Below are 20012 nucleotides of genomic sequence, written 5' to 3'. Positions count from 1 at the left end.
TTAGTCTTTTATAATAGTAATGCACACACAAATGAAAAAAACTTAACCTATGAAAAATTCAGTAATTATTTAATTCTCATGCCACTTCTAGACATCCTGTCACATAGGGCATCATTGTAACGCCCTCTCACATGAAAGTTAAATTGTTATAATTTTACTGAGATGTAATGATTTATGAGAGGAGTCTTTATTGCACCCTGAACACAGTTACTGTATGGAGATCTGTGTAGAAAATTTTATTTCAGAGACAAAAAGTAACCTCGATGAACTGCTTTTATTATTATTATTATTATCATTATCATCATTATTACTGATTCAAGGAATTTGTTCTTTAGTATTCAGTCTCTCTAAGAAAAGAGTTTAGGTGTGTGAAATGTATAAATAACCAAACAGATCTCACTAGACGACATTTATGTTCAGGGGATAGTGTGTGATAGACGAGAGATCTGCTGCTGCACGCTGACTGTAAGCTGTACTCTATGTCTGTGCCAGTTGTTGAACTGTGTGCTGAATCTGTAGGAATCTTACTCTACATTAACTGTCCATCAAAGTGGAATTGTTTTAAAGTCTTTAAATTAATGATGATATAGAGTTTGCAGGTTCAAGCTTCCACAGTCCGAAGAAATGTCTCATAGGCATGCACAAATATTTGAAAATGTGAAACCATAAGATGGAGAATAATTTACGCAATACACACCTTGTTTATGCTGCTGAGAAATTAGTTTATTGGCTTATTATTCTCTCACAAAATCAGAAAATGCCTTTCAATTAAAGATGGCAGTCTCGCAACAGTGCCTTCTCTCTCAAGCTGTAGTACATTCGTCAATAGTCATTAAGATCAGAAGCTAGACTATATCTTTTCACAATAGTTAACATCAAACCAAAGCTCTTTTAGCTCAAGGAATAGAGAGAGCGTCAGCAATAATGCTGCTTTCTCACAGTCAGTTGCATTTCAGTATGCTTCAAATAATATATTGTTTGGCCATGCATCTATTACTATTGCATGACATGAACCACTATACCATGAAGCAATTCACATGTGGAGACATCTCTCTGCATTTTTAACAGGCATCCTACGATGACAAACTGTATTCTTTATAAACAGTTGCATGTGCAGTGTCGTCGTATTCTGCAGGATAGCAAAAAAGGTAGTTGGATTTCATTTACTAGTTCTTTTAATAGTTCCCCTTCCTCTTCCATCTTGTGGATCAACCTCCGACTACTCTCTGGGACCAAGATCCATCCCCAATTTCTGGCCTGACCACTGCAGATGATGTCATAGTGGACCCTATTGCTGTCTCCAATGCCTTGGGCCTCTGTTTTTTGGAGATTTTGAGCTCCACCCTCTGTCACTCTGCCTTCCTCCATTGAAAACAAGCGGAGAAAGCTTGCACAGTACCCTTCTCTTCTCAGAATCATGAGTGTTACAGTGCCACTTTTACTGTGGGGGAGCTAGATCATGCTCTCACTTCATCCCAGTCCTCTGCCCCAGGGATGCACAGTGTTCATCTCTTGAAGGCGAGCACTTTCTCCTTCATACATACAATCGCATCTGGGCAGAGGGCATGATTCCCAGATGCTGGGATGAAGTCACTGGCATACCCATATCTAAGCCAGGTAAGGACCAACACCTTCCCTCTAGCTACATCCCCCACCCCATTTGTCTCACCGTCTCACCAGCTGTGTTTGCATGGTGATGGAAAGTATGATTGATGCCCAGCTGGTATGGTAGCTTGAGCCTCGGAATTTACTAACCACTGTACAATGAGGATTTCGAACATGCATCTTGTCACTTTGGCAACCTACATCCTGTGGTCAAGTTTTTTGAGTTGGAGAAAGCCTATGATGCCTGCTGGAGTACTGATATCCTCATACACTGTACATGTGGGGCTTCTGAGGCAGCCTGTACTGTTTCCTTGAGGTATTTTGAAAAGACCGAGTTTCGAAGGTACATGTTGCTTCTGCCTTGTCAGACACCTTTATCTAGGAAAACGGTGTGCCTCAGGGTTCCACCATGAGTGTCATCCTCTTTTCTATCGACATTAACCTTATTATGGCCTATCTCCCTTTGGCATCTCCAGCTCTCTTTTTGTTGACAGTTTTGTCATCTGTTGCAGTTCTCCACAGAATCATCTCCTCGAGTGGCATCTTCACCATTGTCTTGATTGTCTTTACTGATGTAGCTTCAACAATGGCCTTTACTTTTCTACTGACAAAACTGTTTGTATGAAATTCTGATAGCACAATGGGTGTCTCCCACCATCTTTACATCTTGAGCCTGTTGTTCTTCCATTCATTGAAACTATGAAATTCCTGAGGCTCATGCATGTTAGGAAACTTTTTTGGTCCTCCCACGTGTCTTACCTGACTGCTCGCTGCACCCGCTCTCTCAATATCCTATGTGTCTTCAGCGATATATCTTAGGGAGTGGAATGGACCAGCCTCTTCCATTTGTACTGATCCCTTGTCCATTCAAAACTAGACCATGGTTGTTTTGTGTATGCATCTGCACATCCACCCATCTTACATTGTGTCAATACTATCCACCATTGTGGCATCCATTTGGCCACTGGTACCTTTTACACAAGCCTGTTTGAAAGTCTGTACGCAGAAGCCGTCAAACTCCCACTGTCATACCGATGTGATGTTCTCCTTAGTGGATACGAATGCTGTTTGCTGCCATGCCTGGCCACCCATCCTATGCCTCCTTTTTTGATGACTCCTTTGACTGCCATTATGGGGTGCATGCCCTCCTCTGTTAACTCCTGGAGTTTGCTTCAGCTATTGCTCTTGCATCTTAACTTCATGCTACATGGCACTTTCTTGATGGATGTGAATCCTTCACCACTTAGGCTTTGTGCAGCAGCTCATGTTCATGTTGGGCTTCATTTGCTTCCTAAAGACACTACTCCAGACATGATCTATTTCAGTAAGTTTCTCAACCTTCACATGTAACTTTGCGATAGTACCTTTGTGTACACTGATGGGTCTCGGACTGACCTTGGTGCTGGGTGTACCTTTTTCATTGTCACCAATGACTTTTGGTATCAGCTTCCAGAACAGTGCTCAGTATTTACAGCACAGGTTTTAATCATGTGTCAGGCCACACGGTACATCCAGTGGCACAGACTTTTCGATTTTGTCATTTGCTCCGACTCTCTCAGTGCCCTTCAGAACTTCTGTGTGCTGTACACTGTCCATCCCTTAGTGTAACCAAACCAGGAAAGGTTTTACTTGCTCACTCTTGATGGAACTGCTGTGATTTTTATGTGATTCCCTGTTCATGTCAGTCTGATGGGAAACGAGGCCGCTGCTGCTGCTACCAATGCTGGAGCCCTTGCACCTCCACCCACCAGGTCTTCCATTCCCTCAGGTGATCTCTGTGTTGCCATCTGTCAAAAGTTGGTGTCACTTTGGCATCACCACTGGTCTTCCCTTCATCAGAACAAGCTCTGTGGAATTAAGCCTTTCTCTGTGGCTTGGCCAATCTCCTCTCCACCCTCTTGCCATGAGTAGGTCATTTTAGTTAGGTTGCTTTTTGGGCACTGTCTGTTTAGCCATCGCCATTTGTTAAGTGGTGATCCCCACCATTTTGTGCCCATTGTCATCAACCTTTGATGGTTAGCCCCATTTAATGGCACAATTGCCTTCTTTTAACCACTTACATTCTAATCTGTGTTTGCCATATGAGGTATCGTTCATTTTAGCGAATGACACATGGGCTGTTCACCACGTTTTACTTTTTATCTGTCATAGTAATATGATGAAGGACATTAAGTGTTTAGTTCAGAACCTCAATTATGGCCCTTTCTCCAACAGATGTTCCCTGTTTTTAGCTGTATTTTTTCTGTTGATTGGGCTTAATGTGTAGTTTCTTTTAACTTCTTTTTCATTTTTGTGTTCTACAGTTCAGACATAGGTGCATATGGCCTTATTTCTTTCTGTGCCCTAAAACAAAACAAAAGAAACAGAAACAGCAACATAGGACATGCATCTTGCCATTCTGTCCTGGATATGAGCATAAGACTCAGAATCTGCTTAAGGGATGATGTTCTTGTCAGAAAACCACCTTGATTTTCTCTGATCTTGTAGCCTATAGCCTACTGCATATTGTTTTCCAGCAGATGTTTTATGTTACTAATAACATTAATTTGCCTCAATTGTTGTTGGCAACAGTTTTATCTTCTTTCTTGGAAAAATGACGAATTAATGTGCCCTTTCAGTCCTCTGGAATTTCTTTTATTAGCCATGTATTCTGCTTTATTCCTTTTAATGCAGTTTTCTGTGCTTGGATGATGATAGTTTACACTTTTCATTTCAAGAACAATGATTTTGCAGCTACACCAAAAGACTCACCCGAACACTTTATTGAAGTTTCATGTCATGTTTTTCTGAAATCATTTTTATTTTGATTTAGATGGTTTTCATCAAGTAAACATATAACATTTCTGATTCCTTTGTTCTTTCTTGCTAAACTTCCTTAAGTATCAGTGGTGCGTTCCTTGATACAATCATATCAATTGAAAATTTAAGCATTATGTTGCATTGCAGTATGAAATAGAAAGGGCATGTAAGGACAATAGTAGGGAAGATGAATTTACAACTTCAGTTAATTGGCAGAAATCTAGGAAAATGTTGTGTACTATAAAAGAGACCACGTATAGGCACTGGCAAAATCCATTCTTGTGTTCTGCCTGAGTGTTTGGGACCTCTGCCAGATCAGATTGAAGGATGATGTTGAAGCAATTCAGAGGCATGCTACTAGATTTGTTACCGGTAGGTTCGATCAACATGTTAGTATTATAGAGGAGCCTTATGAACTCAAATGGGAACCCCTGGAGGAAACACTATGTTCATTTTGTGAAACACTATTGAGATAACTTAGAGAAGAGGTATTTGCAGTTGACAGCAGTATAAATATACTGCTACCTACATAAATTTCATGTAAGGATTATAAAGACAAATGAAGCCTTCTATAGAAGATGTATAGACAGTTGTTTTTTGCTCATTCCATTTGTGAGTCGAACGGAGTAAGGGAATGACTGCTGGAGGCACAAGGTACCCTCTGCCATGCACTGTGTGGTGGCTTGCTGAGAATGTATATAGCTGCTGAAGGAACTAACAGTTATGAAAGCTAAGTATAATTTTCTTTACTGTAAACATGTCTGTCAGCAGTAACTGGAATGTAACTTCTTTGGACTAACCATTCAGGCAGAATTATTGTCCAGTTCTTAGTTCAGGAGGCAAAATAATTAGTACTGATGAACATAAATGTACATGACACTATCCTAGCTTTAAGGTATTTCAGTGGTAAGGAAAATTTAAGAAACCCTAGTTGTTGTCTAAAAATATAGGTCAAATGAAGACAGCAAGTGCTATAGGACAGTGGTTGAAGAACGTTTAGGCTCAGTGATTAAATAAGACAATGATACTGAGATACAGAAAATAGTTAGTACTATTTCTAATAAAGACTGGTATTTAAGTTCACAAAAACTCTATGTATGCTTTTGGAGCTCATTTACCACTGCTATCACTGTATGGTCCATGGGATTCATTGTAATTAACAGTCAACCTTTCCAGCAAGGATTACAGTTTAGGAATTATGTGGACTGCTGCGAGAGTTGCTGGGCATATTCTGGATGAGAATCTGCTGTGCTCCATGCTTTCTAAGAACATGTATCAAGTAGCATACTCAGCTTCTGAATGGAAGGTGAGACACTTTTTCAGCTTCTGATACTTCCATATCCACTGTATGTATTCTCATGATGGGATGTGGCAAGGTAAAACTGTGCTCAGGTCTGGCAGCTGCAGTCAAATCTCTGTCTTTTGTGCGCAGTGCATTGTGACCTGCACAGCTTTCTATATGACAAGGAGTATTTGTTGTAAAACTGCACAAAAAGTAGTAATGAACTGTAAATAGAGCTCAGTATTTACTGATGCATGTTTCAACTAGCAAAGTGAACTGAAGACCTGGCCAGAATGGCAGCACTATTGTGCTCAAGAAACGAGGTGTTGAGTCAGTAACAATGTACAGTACGATATTCTTAGAAGTGGGGCAGTGTCACTTGCTACATGTTTAATATGCCAATGTCCTGCATATCTCAACAATTTAACATTGACGAACACTGACCCATACAGGTTTTCAAATCATGTCCAATACAGTCCCCAACAATCAGTCTTTCCTTCTCATCCCATCTGGTAAGTCTACCATGACCTGCAGTTCTGGGTGACTTTTCCTAAATTAACCCTCTTCCTAGATCTCTCCAGTCCTGTTTCTCCACACTTCTACCTTCCCCTTCAATTCTTCTGTCTGAAGAATGAGCCACTTGTTCTGAAAGATTGCCTATTTATAACCTCTTTTATGTGTGTGTTCTGCTGCTGCAGATTTTTTTATCTATCCAATTACATTATTCTGTCAAAAATTGATTGACTTTGTTGTTAAAATTTTACCATAATAATTAATTTTATACAGTATAAATCATGATAAAAAGGACGAAGGAGGAAAATAAGGAGAATATGGAAATGGTTCACTGTTGTAGCCATTTGGCGTACAGTTCCGTGGGTTAGACTTACATTTTTTGGGTACTGATGTATTTGAATTATACAGTTAACACGTAAGTCCAGCGGTGTAGCTACCATAGGGCTAAGCGGGTAGTGCCCCAGACCTCCCAAGCTTAAGGGGCCCCCGCCCTCCATGAACGTTATATATTATCTTAGTTGAATCAAGAATTTTTTACTTTTAACTTTTTACACCTGACCACATTTTAATTTGAAGCCTCTACAATGTATTACTATGGAACACTGTTGCTGCCAAATCTCGTGAAAATGATAGGTACTGCATGCAAAATTGCAGGCCATGCAAAGCACTTACCTTTTCTCCCCATGTCGGCCAAGGCCTTGCTCTGCACAATCCCAGAATCCTCTGCAGCAAAAAGGAGCCATGTTGTAGTGGACACACAATAATATGGCACTAAGTATGGTAACTCAGTTGTTTGTGTAGGGAATTCCCCTAAGCAAACGATCCTTAATCATAGTTCCCGATAAAGTGTTGTAACCAGTTGCACTCTGAATTTCTTAAAAGAGGAATAGAAAATGTGGATCTTGGTCTTGGATGGTTTTGTGGATTGTGTTGGCTATTGGTTTGTCATCAATGTAGCAAATAACAGCTCTAGTAGTGACCTGTATGGTTGTATCCATCGGATTCAGATCTTGAGGGAGTTAAAAGATTACCAGATGAGCTGCACTTTCTTTACTTACTCTTTTCTGAAGTGACATATGCTTTTCACCAGGCTGTTATAGTGAATATTTCTGAAGTCTTCCATATTTTAATTCATTGCCTGAAGGATACAGGACACTTTTCTGGCCCAGTATTATGTAAAAATCAACACCTATTTCTTTCAGGCACTGTTTATAATTTATATGTTTTACAGATTTCTTGTTGATGTCAGGTAATGCAGCACACTTTCTAAACAAATTAGAAGTCTTTTGAATATTTTTGAACCTACTTAGGTTTATTAAAACAATTACAAAGAAATTGATGCAATTTTTCTCCAAAATGCTTCCTCGAATTGAGGTACCATTTAATCCAATGTTATACATTCTAAGGAGACAAAATTTTTACCAGATATGCATGACATGATGGCTGAGGTACTAGACCTATTTAATTCCACCTATTATATAAATTACAAGGATAAAAAATATTAACTCTTATATTTTAATTTTTATATTTTTTTCCTAATAAAAATGTTATTTTTTCTATAATTTAGTTGATTTTTCAATGAACGTTAGGTCTGCTACATAAGTATGGACTACTGCAAGTTACAGAAAAAAATTAGAGCAATGCTTTGTAAACTTTGGGAAATATTGGTACCTGAATTCTGAAAAATGCAACTTGCAGGAAATTGCGAATGAAGATACGAGTCCAATTAAACTGAAGCATAGTCTTCATCCTGCAGCATTTCTTCACCTTCAGGCTTCCTCTTGATATTCCTTTTAGCACTTTTTGCTTCTTTGGTAACTTGAAGAGTGAATCTTTCAGCTTCACACACTTGTTGTCTGTCACATGCAAATAATTGATCTTCCATATTAGAGCCACATTTTATGCCTAAATTTCTCAGGCCTTCCAGCCTTCCTGTCACTCCATCATTGAAACGTATCACTACATCTAGTGCACCAACTTTCAATGTATTTAGTCATACAAAGGCATTCTTGGGTAATCTTTCCTGTATGCAATTGTTGAAACTTTCATTTGTAGTCTGAGTGCCACCATGAAGACACTTACCAAGCAAAACAGGGTCACTCAGGTCTCTAAAAATTGGTTTTATTTCATTCATAACAGGCTCAGGAAGAGAATGCTTATGATGGTATATTTGACCACTTTCTTTTGCTTTTTGTAACCACCCTAAGAATCTGCTCCTTTGGGGCAAAGTCCATGAACATGATGGTCATCCGTGGACAACTTATAAAAGTCGGTGGCCCGTACAGCTTTTCTCATTGCTTTAACATCTTTCAGAGGTGCAGTTCATCTAATGGCCAGTCCATAATAACTCTGAAGTTTCTGTCAATCTGCCTTGGCCAGACAGAGATTTTCCACCAGATATCAACTTTCATTTCATTTATTTTCATAGCTTCCTCAATCTAGCACCCATCCCCTTTTGCACATGTCCACAACACTTCAGTTTTGTTACCAAGGTATCACCATAAACATTGAACTCATTAATTTTATTGAATACTTTCGAGTCCCCATCACCTACGTACATTGTATATCTAACATTATAAATGGGCACCGACCTCTGAAATATTTTTAGAGCTCCATCACACTCTATACCTCCACTGTAACCATCATAAATCTTAGAACACTGATGTTAAATATGTCCTTCAATGTTACCATGGCATTGCAGTACTTAAATAAGCACTCAACAACAACAACTTTTCCATTCTCCAGAGAAGCAGCACTTACAACACCATACAAGGAACGATGTCCTCTATGTTGCCATGTCCCATCAAGTGCAACAGCAGTATCCCTGGTTTGACTAATATTTACAGTTTCTTCTACAGCATGTTTCATAGATACTTTAGACACAACCATCAAGGCACCTAGAAGTATTTTTATGTACTTGTGGAGCCTACTGGGAGAAGAAGGAGGAGGAGGAAGAGGCATCAAGCCACAAAACGTTTGAGCAGCCTTTTTTTCCTTTTCCTATTGCATGCATTGCATACACTAACTTCAAATTCACATCATATGAATTACGCGCAATGTTCAATGTCATTTTTGAGGTAGATTTATTGCAGGATCTACACAGAACAACTAATTTTGATGGTAAACTCTTCCTGCAACTTTGTTGTTCAGTTATTTCCAGGTAGCCTATGCCATCACATTGTTTACATTTCCCCACTTTCTTTATAAAAGAAGATAAGATGCCCACATCAACAACAACAAATCCAGGACAAACAGCGTCTATGTTAACGCAAAAATTTGAAGCATCAGGAGCCGTGACATGTGGGAGTTTTTCCCTGAAGAAATGATACATATGTTACATTCAACAGTGTGGCTGGCTTTGTTTGTGAACTGGTTAGCACAGAATATCCTTTTATTGAATTTCTTGAAGCATGGCATAGTTCGTATTTATTGCACACTAAAAGATATGTATTTCCACAAATATATGAAGCACTTGAGCAGCAATCATTCAGTAACACATGAACAAACTGCTTCAGTGAAACAAAAGTAAATACTAGCAAAGATAATCCTTTACAGACAATAGAAACCTTCACTGTTACCAACATGTACAATGAATCATGTGTATAATTGCTGGAAACAGAAAGTTCACAGTTCTTTTCAAAATAATACTGGTTTCTGTAGCAGAAATAAATGGAGCGTGGCAGCATACATGACTGTAACTTTAAAATTTGTTGTATGAGTCATTTTTCATTTGAAACGATTTTTCCACCATTTATAAGTCTCCTGTATCCTTAAAAAGACCATTCAGCAAATTAAAAGTAATCAAAACTTATTTAAGGAATAGTCCAAACAATTGAAAATCCAGGATGGAATGTAACAATATTATGAGAACGATAGCTGGTATTCACCATATAGCTGAGGAACAGATAGGCACAACGAAAAGACTGTCACAAAATAAGCTTTCGGCAAACAAGGCCTTTGTCAAACATAAGTGGCGCATGTGCGTGCACATGCACGCATGCATGCATGCACCCACCCACCCACACCCACACACACACACACACACACACACACACACACACACACACAAATGCAACTCACACACATACATGACTGCAGTCTGTGGCAGCTGAAGCCACACTGTGAGCAGCACAGCTGTGCTTGAGGGTGAGGCAACAGGATGGGACTAAGTAAGAGGCTGGGGTGGAGAGGAGAGAGATAGCATGGTGGGGGTGGGGCACAGTGAATACTGCTGGGGAGCATGCAGGGACAACGTGGACAGAGGGTAGGGCAGCTAGGTGCTGCAGGTGATGACTATTGGGAGGCGTGGCAGATGTCAGGAGGCACTCTCCATGTTTGCCACTTGCCAGTTCCTTCGGGGAAGAGGAGGTGGTTGTAACTTGTGTGCGAGAGCAGTAAAAGAAGAGTGACTTGTAACCACTTATTTCTACAAAATGCATCTCTCCTTTATCAATGCTACTGCGGTCCCCTGCTGCTGCTTGTCTGTATAGTCTGCGAGCACCTAGCAGCTACTCAGAAAGTGGATGCAGCATTTTCACTCTCCGCACTTGAAGAAGGTGGCACGTGCATATGTGGCCTACACATGCCGGCCAAGGAGGTCCTCTATCCCCTCCTGTAACTGTGGCTCATCTCTCCTCTCTGAACCGTGGCAGTGGTTGTCGTGTGGTCGAGAAATGCACTGACTCTGTCCTGCCATGCCATTAGACCCTGTGGCTCCGCTGAAGTGTCAGGAATGCTGGTGTCCTGGCCCAAGTAGACACAGAAGACCCCCAGGCCTTCCCATCTGTGTTGGAAGCTGTCAGCAATGCCGAACTCATGGCTGGTGCTTACAGAGGGGAAGACGTCTCTCTGGCAGCTGATGGCGGTGTTCAGTATGAGCAGGAAATCTACAACACACTTATACCCAGCATTAATATTGTGCCAGGGAATTGAGTAAGCATATCCATTGATCCTCTGACCAACTCCTTTCTGAACTCAAATGCTGGAGTATTTGTAGTGTGAAATATGAGCTGGTGTTGACCCAACATCACCTGCAATGACGGCACAGGCTTTCCTAATACGAATATCTCAGCAATTCATTTCACGCCCTATTTGCTTAACACATTTGTTATACCAACAGACTGGTCTGTAACAGTATTCAGTATGCCTTCTTGCAGTAGTGATGTGACTTCTTACTTCACATAACAAAGTGACGTGATACTTCTTGTTGTAACGGCGACCGGAGTAGTCACGGTGTAGTAGTGACGGAAACGCTGCAGGACCCGCCGAACGGCACGCGAACAACAACACAACGGGAGTGGATGGACATGGCCAACGGAGGACATTATGACACAACAAGAACAGACAACAGGGTAACAAACCAAATAAGACAACCATGTCCACTGGAATAGAAACACGAAAGTCTATACACTGTCTGAAGCGATATGTCTTTAGATGCTCGCAATGTTAGAGTGCTGGATGAGTGCGAGACAGGTGCTTAAGTATGCTATTGGGGGCACCACTATTGGCCGCTGGGACCACATGTTCCACAGTGGTGTCCTCACACTAAAAGTGGGCCAGGAGGCACACGCCACCACAGTTTACAGTGCAATTGTGCAGAGACCTCTATGGGTCTTCGATTTCCATGACGTCTGGCTTGGATTCAAATTCCGCGGCACGCGATAACACGTCCCTCCCCCCTGAAACTTGTGCTTAGGGGCAGAAATGTCCCAGACGGTGCCGAGGTGGGTGGCAGTGAGAAGAGGAACTGGGCGTATCAACTACAATAGGTGGGGAGGAAGGAACGCCTAAGGTATCCATGACAGCCGATCCAGATTCCAGGGCAGGGGAGGGAGCCAGTGGTCCACCCAGAGGTGGAGAGGGCCGGCTACCAGGGGCTGGGACGGTGACTCGACGACCACGTTCATACCCGAAGGAGGTAGGGAAAGAGGCGGCGGCATGAGCCCCGAGGCAGCATGAGGGCAGAGCTGATTATAATGGTGGCGCTCCAACCCTCTTGACGTCTACACCGACATCACAGGCCACCCATGGGCCGCGACAACCGTGGCATTGTCCAACCCGTCTTGCACCTGTACTCGCAGGCCCACATGGCCGTGCCAGGGGCATACTGCTGCAAGGGCCAGGAATGGGGGTGGGAGGAGGATGGCATCAGCAAATGGAGCAGGGTGCGCGGCTGTCACCCATGAAGGAGTTCTGTCAATGGGCATAGTCCGATAGGTGCTCAAAGCAGGGTGAGGGCTGACGTGGTAGGGAACGTGTCGACCGCTTTAGTCAACTGGTGTTTAATAGTGTGGACAAGCCTCTCCACCGCACCATTGGACAAAGAGTGGAAAGAGGGGCTACAGATATATTTGACACCGTTGGCCTGACAGAAGTTGTGGAAGAAGGATGCTGTGAATTGGGGACCATTATCGGAGACAAACATGTGGGGCAGGCCCTCAATGGTGAGAACATGGGCCAGGGCCGTGAGTTTAGCCTCCATGGTGGTGGATGCCATTCGGACACCATAGGGCTATTTGGAGCAGGCATCGAGAGTAACCACATGGACCCCAAAAACAGGCCTGCAAAATCGATATGGATGCGATTCCAGGGTCAGCAAGGCACAGGTCAGGGTGCAAATGACTGAGGGGGGCTCGCCCGTCGACGCGCACAGATAGTACACCCACAGAACAGGAGCTCAATATCGCCATCGGTGCCAGGCCAATACACATGCTGGCGAGCCAAAACTTTCATATGGGACATACCCCAGTGCCTGCAGTGTAACAAACTGAGCACTCGAAGCTGCAGTTCCAGAGGGATGACCACCTGGTGGGCATTCGACTCCGTGGCCAACAAAAGGACATCATCGACCATGGTGAGCCTATACAACAGGTGGCGCCAGGGGCTAAAATCAGACTGAATCCGATGAGTAATGTAGGACGGCCACCCATGGACCACATAGTTGAGAACCTGCTGCAAGACAGGGTCGCGGCAGGTAGCCGCAGCAATGTCAGCAGCCAAAGAGGAAGACTGTCCATCGTATCCCGGCCAGTGGAATCAATATGAAAGCAGAGGACCTCCTGTTGGGCAAAGGCAGGATCGGAGCCTGCTGGGAGATGTGACAAAAGCGTCAGCATTAGCATGCTGGGTGGTGGGGTTATACCGGATGGTGTAAGTGTAATTACGTAAAAACAATGCCCAGCACTGGAGACGTTGAGCTGTCTGCTCGAGAAGGTGAGAGTGGGGCACGAAAAGTGTAATCAAGGGTTTATGGGACTAAGGCAAGGGGCGGACTTCAGCATCGCCTTTAAACTGAGAAAAGCCTGGTCACAGGCAGGAGTCCAAACAAAAGGTACCCCTTTGCGATGGAAGTGATTGAGGGGTTGAGCAACGGAGGCAGCCTGTAGCAAGAACTTTAAGTAATAATTAACCTTGCCCAAAAACACCTGCAGTTCAGATAAGTCCTTGGGATGATGAAGGGCCTCAATGGCTGCAACATTACAACCCGAAGGACGAATGCCATCTCTGCTAAGCCAATGGCCTAAGTATTCCACTTCCGGTTGGGGGGAAAAAGAAAAACACTTGTCCAGCCAACAGCGGAGACCAGCAGACTGCAGAGCGTGAAATAAGGCGCTGAGGTTTTGCAAATGCTCCTGGCGGGATCACCTGGTGACTAAGATGTCATCCAGATAATTCTCACATGCAGTGATAGGATGTGTAAGATGCTCCAGGAATTGCTGGAAAATGGCCGGCGCCAAAGAGACACCAAAGGGAAGGCACTTGTACTTTTACAATCCGAAAGGAATGTTAATAACCATGATGTTCCAAAATTTGGCATCCAAGGGCAACTGGTGGTATGCCTCAACCAGGTTGACCTTGGAAAAATAATCTCCCTCGGCAAGCTTGGCAAGAAGGTCTTCCTGTCGGAGAATGGGGTAAGTGTCAACGAGGGACTGAGCATTGACTGTAGCGCCAAAGTCCCCACACAGCCGAAGGGACCCCATTGGGTTTCTTTATGTCCACCAGTGGTGTCGCCCATGCACTGTAAGTTACAGGTTCCAGCACACCAGTGGCCTTGAGCTGATCAAGTTCCTGCTTGACTGCTGGCCATAAGACCACGGGAAGGGGCTGGGCCTGGAAAAAGCGGGGCTGTACATCTGGCCGTAGGGTGATGTGCAGCTGAAAGCCGGAAGCACATCTGAGATCCGGTGGAAACAATGACACAAAATCGTAGCACAGATCATCCAAATCCTGAAAGGATACAGCCACGGAAACGACCTTAACTTCGTCAAAAATTGAAAAACCAAATGGTTGAAATGGGCCAAAAATATTTGAAGCCAAGGGATGGTCGACGATGATGAGGGTAAGGAGCCATGGAACCCACTTGTATGTCGCCTGGACGATGAACTGCCCACAAAGGGGAATGGAACGGTCTCTGTAGGTGACCAAACGGCGAAAGGGAGGCGACAACGCAAGAGAGCCCAGCCCGGTATATGTCGCCATATCAATCAGGGAGACGGTGGCCCCAGCGTCAACCTGAAAACTGACATCCTCTGTGAAAATGCAGAGTGTGAGGAAAAGCTTCTACGTTGATGGGTCATTCTGTGGGACGACCAATTGAAGAACATGGATGGTATCTTGAGGCCCAGGAGGGGAGGGATTGGATCAAGTCGAGCGACTACAACAAACCGATCAGATGTGGCCTCCTTGTGACACAGTGTGCACGATTTCCAGCAGAGGGTACAATCAGCCAGCGAATGTATAGTAAATCACTGTGGACAAGGTGGAAGTGGGCCACACAACTGGCGACAAGGGGCGACCGAAGGCAGCGATGCCATAGAGATATCGGACAACGAGCAGTCCCAACAGCACCGGCCTCTGCCAGCCGGGTCACATCAACGTCACAAGGGCGAAACCCGTCATTGCACCGTGATTGCCACCACATGTGGTCGCGCTGTAAGACGCTCGTTAGCTGCTTGAGCAATTTCAAAGGAATGGGCAATGCGGAGAAAGGAGGGGTTGTCGAGTTTCAGTGCCGCAGTATGGACCTCAGGATCGGGAGCCAGCTGAACCACCACATCCCGGATCAGGGAGCCCGCATACAAAGCCTTACACTGCTGATTTGTGCACATAAAATCGCATCGACGGCTGACACCCTGCAAGTCTGTGACCCAGGAACAATACGATTGACCAGGCTGTTTATGGTACTGGTGGAACTCCAGCTGAGAGACGACCACATGGTAGTGTTCGAAATAATAGTTTGTGAGCAAAAGGCAGATCTCCTGGAAAGAGAGAGCCACGGGATCGGACAACAGTGCCAGTTTGCGGAGAAGAAAGAAGGTGTCCGGAGAGGCCCAAGACAAAAATAATGACTGATGCAAGGAGTCGTCCGTGACTTGAAAAGCAGTGAAATGTTGTTTTAGCCAATGTAAGTAGGTTTCCCAGTCCTCTTTTGTGTCATTAAAGAGTGGAAACAACAGCAGATGCGGGGAAGCATCAGACACCCGAGGACTCAGAAGTTGTTGTGATAACGTGTCCCGGACACGGATTTTGTCCGTTAGCAACTGCAACGACTTTTGTAATATGTCTAACTAAACCTGCTGCTGCATTAGCTGCTGCTGTTGCTCCAGCAGACAGACCAACTTCATCTCCATACCTAAAACGACCGCCGTTTACCTTATCACCAAAATGCTGTAACGGTGACCAGAACGGTCGCGGTGTAGTAGTGATGGAAACTCGGTGGGACCTGTGGAGCAGCCCATGAACAACAACACATCATGAGAGGATGGACACAACCACCGGAGGACGTTATGACACAACAAGAACAGACAACATAGTAACAAACCAAAGAAGACAACCACATCCACTGGAATAGAAACACGACAGTCAATACACTGTATGACGTACGCGATGTTAGACTGCTGGCTGGGCGTGAGGCACGCGCTTAAGTATGCTATGGGGGTCGCCGCTATTGGCTGCTGGGACCACGTGTTCCACGGCAGCACCCTCACACTAAAAGTGGGCCAGGAGGCATGCGCCACCACAGCTTACGGTGCAATGGTGCGGAGACCTCTATGGATCTGCGACGTCCATTACATTTGGCATGGATTCTAATTCCACGGCACGCGGTACCAGACTTCTCAGTGGTACTGTTTTACTAAGCTTCTACTGATGCTAACTACCCAGTTCGAGCAAAGTGCTGAAGTCCTGCTTCCACCTGACCTGCTACTGTGATGAAATACTGCCATTTTGTTTCTCACTTGTTGACACTCCCGCAAGGAACACAAAGTGAATGTCTCACAATTATGAAATTCTGCAGCCAGCTGCCTGATACAGGGTTTGTATATAACAGTGCAGTCAGGAGCTTACACGAGGAGTTGGGGTGGAGGGGGTGGGGATGGAGGTAGCGGAAAAGGAGAGAAGTAAAGAATGTGTCGGTGGAATAGAGGGCTGCGTAGTGCTGGAGTGGGAGCAGGGAAAGGGCTGATGGGCGAGGACAAGGATGAACAAAAGTTGAGGCCAGGAGGCTTATGGGAATGTAGGATATATTGTAGGGAGAGCTTCCAGGTGCAATTCAGAAAAGCTGATGTTGGTGGGTATGATCGATATGGCACAGGCTGTGAAGCTGTTGAAATGAAAAATATCGTGTCGAGCTGTGTGTTGAGCTACAGGGTGGTCCAGTTGTTTCTTGGCCACAGTTTGTCGGTGGCCATTCACGTGGACAGACAGCTTGTTGGTTATCATTCCTACATAGAATGCAGCACAGTGGTTGCAGAGCAAGGATCCATGGTGTTGGAAAAAATGCGAAAAGGAATAATTTGTGTCAGGCCCAATTCTGACATTTGGCACTCATAGCAGTTGAAAACAAGGCCACATCAAGTCTAGATTTAATAAAAAATGTCATGTGACTAGGGCATCCTGTCAAGTAGACCGTTCCCCGGATACAAGTCTTTCGGTTTGATGCCACTTCGGCAACTTGCGCGTCGATGGGGATGAAATGATGATGATTAGGACAACACAACACCCAGTCCCTGAGCGGAGAAAATCTGCGACCCAGCTGGGGGTGAACCTGGGCCCTTATGATGGTACTCACTGATGATTTTGCAAAAACTAAAGCCAGAAAAATAGTAAAAGAATGTTAATATAAAATTGTCTACTTCAATTTATTGTCTTCCTATACTGTTAACCGTAATCTACTACAACTGGAATCTACTACACCCACAAAAACATGGCTGCTGCCGCTGTGTTTACCAACAGTTACCTATCGTAAATTGTAGCTCTAAACAAAATAGGACTGATTGTTATTGTGCACTGAGCTCACAGCACACTCATTTAGCGCCAGTGTGTTTCTGGCACTGACAACAGCCCAACTCCTTGTACCTCTGTGCCTTTGCAGATGTGCAAATCCTGACCTGACCGTTCCCAGCGTGATTTATGGCAAGGGGCCTGTTTTCATGGCTGAGTGATACTTCTTCAATGTTTATTTTTTACTAGCTTCTGCCTGTGACTTCAGTCTCCTGGAATCGACTCACATTGAAAATTAGCCCAAGAGATCCTTTCTTCGGTACAAAAGTACCCAACATTCTACACAGGTTAAACTGCATCAACGTGCAAAATTTCATACAAATACAGCCGGTAGTTTTTGCGTGAAAGTCTACTAAACAAACTAACTTTCACTTGTATAGTGCTATTAGCAGTATGATTAAATATAATAATGTACTTTGTAGTATGTAGGTTTACCTTATGTCATGCAGTAGGTGGTAAGGAGCTGATAATGAAGTAGTTTTGCATCTTTAGAGTATTTAGTTTAGCTTAAATAGGGCCCCAATTTCATTTATGTCCTGGGGCCCTTGGTTACATTGCTATACCACTGCCTAACTCAAGCTTTGATCCTTTGCATTTGCTTCCATGGCTTTTGAGTTCTGTGTTAATACACTTATTGCCTTTCTGAATGTGTCTAACTCTGAGGATGTATTGTATGGTTTTCCATGTCAGTAATTGATATTACATATGAGTAAATTAATGTTTTCATACCAAGTATATGGTACAATACTGAAAATGGTTTTAATAAAAGATTCTTAATATTGCACTGTTTCATACATTCCAAAAAATAAGTATGTGCTATGTATGAAACAGAGCTGCTATTGGAAGGTACCTGCAAAAATGCTTGCAACGTTTATTGAATTTCTGAAGAAAATTATGCCACAATGAAAAACCAACTCAAAGTAACAGTGGTAGATTATCTTTCTGGTGTTCATGTTTGTGCCACCTGACAAGACACACAATGCAAATATGTGAAGAGGATCTGAATAGTTGTAGCATGCATTCGCCTATGGCTTGACTATTGAATACTTTTTCTCAGTACTATATTTTCTCAGTACGTTTGTGCCATTAGGCCTGAAAGCAGAACCTTATTGATAACCAAACTCAGTGCTTATAGGTAGCTTTTTTGTAATGGGCTGGGGTGCTTTTATCACCTGTTCCTACCTTTTGGGGATAGAGCCAGAGATGGAAATATTTCAAAGATGGCCACACAACACATTGTTTTTCAACAGACAGAGAAATAGCATCAGTAACGACATTTTGTACCCAGACACTTTGGTAGCTTTCCCAATTCAAACATGTTTAATTTTCACATAACAAGTTAAAAAAAAGGCAGTGTGGCATGTAAATGGTATCTTCATTACACACACACACACACACACACACACACACACACACACACACACACACACACATGTATGTTTACTGATACTGTAAGGAAAGAAACACTGATCAGTCAAAACATAGTGAACACTGCCCACTATGAGATCGGATACCTCCTAGTGATATTGCAGGAATTGCAGGAAGTATACGAGAAGAAGAGATACCAGTGGGGAGTGATTCTAGCAATATTAGCTGAAAATCTGGGAATTCACCGACATATGCAAGTTTGACAAAGAATAAATCACCCATAGACAAAACCTCTCAGAAATAATGAAGATGGTTGGCTGCTCGTGTCCTACCATTGTGAGCATCTATGAGAAGTGACTGAAGGACAGTGAAGCCATGAGTAGGTGACAAGGTGTTGGACAATCACACCTCAGCACAGAACAGGGAGGTTGACAGTTTACCCGCTCTGTAAAACGGAATCAGCGGTGATTGGCAGCAGATCTGATGACAGATTGCAGGGCTGATGCGATACATATCATTTGGAACACACTGCTCAACTCTAATCGCTGAACATGGGGCTGTGCAGCAAACAACCCCTATGTATTTGCTTGCTGACCCAGTGAAATGTCAGTTAAGATTGCAGTGAACTCACAATCATTGAGGTTGGACTGTGGATCAGGTGAAACAAGTAGCCTGATTGGGTGACTCGTGTTGTCCGAATATGCTCTAATCCAGGTGAACCACTGCTTGTAACTTGTACTGCACCGCGGAACCCAAGCTTGTGGGAGCACTACATATTATACTATGGGGGACATTCATCTAGGCTTCCATGGGACCGACCTGTGGTAGTAATGGAAGGCACTGTGATAGCTGTGCACTACATGCACATAATTGCAGACCACCTACATCTTTTCATGCGTGATGTATTCACCAGTGGCAATGAGTCTTTACTGCAGAATAACTGTTTGTTTCACAAGGCCAGAATCATCCTACAGTGGTTTGAGGCACACTATAGGTAGTTCACATTTTTGTCTTCATCAACAAATTTTCTTGACCATAACCTCATGGAACACATCTGTAGTGTTAACGGATGCCATCTCTGCACCCAAAAACCAGTGGCCTGAATTTATCGGGATTGTGACCTGTGTAGAGAAATCTGTCCCACTTACCTCTAGAAACCTAC

At 43.5% G+C, this 20012-nt stretch overlaps 1 protein-coding gene across 2 annotated transcripts in view; it reads left to right on the top strand.

The window, feature by feature from the left end:
- LOC126281662 (1-phosphatidylinositol 4,5-bisphosphate phosphodiesterase-like) overlaps positions 1-20012 on the top strand; it is a 465757-nt gene that overhangs the window by 307636 nt on the left and 138109 nt on the right. The window lies entirely within an intron of this gene.

Source organism: Schistocerca gregaria, chromosome 7 (assembly GCF_023897955.1).
Source record: "Schistocerca gregaria isolate iqSchGreg1 chromosome 7, iqSchGreg1.2, whole genome shotgun sequence".
Lineage (NCBI taxonomy): Eukaryota > Metazoa > Arthropoda > Insecta > Orthoptera > Acrididae > Schistocerca > Schistocerca gregaria.
Note: the sequence above shows the minus strand (reverse complement) of the source record. Positions and strands in the feature narration are given on the sequence as shown.